This window comes from Triticum aestivum, chromosome 2B (genome assembly GCF_018294505.1).
Source record: "Triticum aestivum cultivar Chinese Spring chromosome 2B, IWGSC CS RefSeq v2.1, whole genome shotgun sequence".
In the NCBI taxonomy this organism is placed as follows: domain Eukaryota; kingdom Viridiplantae; phylum Streptophyta; class Magnoliopsida; order Poales; family Poaceae; genus Triticum; species Triticum aestivum.
In genome coordinates this window covers 622,422,544-622,424,151 of record NC_057798.1, presented here as the reverse complement: position 1 = coordinate 622,424,151, position 1,608 = coordinate 622,422,544, and positions in this window count along the sequence as shown.

Genomic DNA, 1,608 nt, shown 5'->3' with positions numbered 1-1,608 from the left:
AATCAAGCCTTGGTGCTTGCTGAGCCAATCCATTCCCAAGATCACATCCAAGCCTTGTGATTTTAGGATGATAAGGTCTGCTAGGAAGTCTACCCCGTTAATGGTAATCCCGACTCCTTTACATCCTATCTTGGCTCTCATCTCTGCTCCGGGGGTTTGTACCACCATAGGGTTATTCAGGGGTGTAGGGGTCATGCCACTTTTTAATGCAAAACTTTGGGTGACAAAAGAATGCGTGGCTCCAGAATCAAACAAAACAGTTGCGGGTGCTGAATTGACAAGGAACGTACCCAGCACGACGTCCGGGTCTTCCTGGGCTTCTTCCGCGGTGACATGATTCACACGACCCCTGCCATTGTTGGGCAAGTTGCGGGGAGCTTGGTTCCTTGGTGGCATTCCACGGCCTTGTCCCGGGTTCTGCGCATTGGGGCGCGGGGCATCAGGTTTCTTGTTGGGGCAATTCTTGGAGTAATGCCCTGGCTGTCCACATCCGAAACAAGTGACTTGATTGGGGACGACGCCCTTGCCAGCATTGTTATTGGGGTTGTTGTAAGCTGGCCTGGGGTTGGCATACTGCTGAGGTGGATAGTTGGTGCGAGGTGCAGGAGCTCTTGGCTGCTGATAGGTTGGCTTGACCGGGGCTGGCTACCACGGGCGAGGCTTCTGGTTGCTGGAGCTACCCTTGCTGATCATCTTGCGCTTACGAGTGTCATCCAAGGCACGTCGCTTGTCCTCAAGCATGAGTGCCTTGTTCACCAGATCAGGAAAGGTTGGGCAGTCACACACAACAAGCGAGTACTGCAGAGTCTGGTTAAGGCCATCCATGAAGCGCTCCCTTTTGGCAGCATCAGTGCTGACATCCTCAGGGGCATACCTTGAGAGAACACTGAACTTCTGCATGTACTCCTTGACAGTGCTACTACCTTGCTTCAGGGCTCGGAACTCACACTTCTTGATGGCCATGATTCCAGAAGGGATGTGGGCCTTGCGGAATTCCGTCTTGAAGGTGTCCCAAGTGATGTCTTGCTCAACATGCATAGCCTTGAATCCATCCCACCAAGCTCTGGCAGTCCCCCCGAGACAGTGGGCAGCATACGCCACTTTATCACGGTCCTCAGTGCATCCGACTAGTGCCAGCAGATCCTCAATGGTGCGGACCCAGTCGTCTGCATCCAGGGGTTCAGCAGTCTCGATGAAAGTGGGTGGTGCATGCTTCTTGAATTCCACCAGTGTGGAACGTCCATGGCCGTGCCCCGCCGGCTGGCGGTTGACAGCCTGAGCAATCATCTGGAGGGCTGCAGTGTTGGCTTGGCGCTCCTCTCGAAAGGCTTGGAGAAGCTGAGCCATATCCATGCTTGGAGGAGGTGGTGGTGGTGGAGTCTGTCCTTGGGCTTGGTCCTGGCTGGCTCCGGCCTCAGCAGAACCTCCGGCTTCTTGCGGCTGGGTAGAGGTACCAGTACGTGTTACAACAGGCATCCTGTTGGAGCGGTCAAGGTCTCATGATTGGGAACAACAATGAGGGAAAGAAGTATAGATGGAATGCCTAGTAAGGGGGTGGTGTGACACAATTTAAGTTAAACAAAGGCCAGAAGGGCCAAACTCATGCAT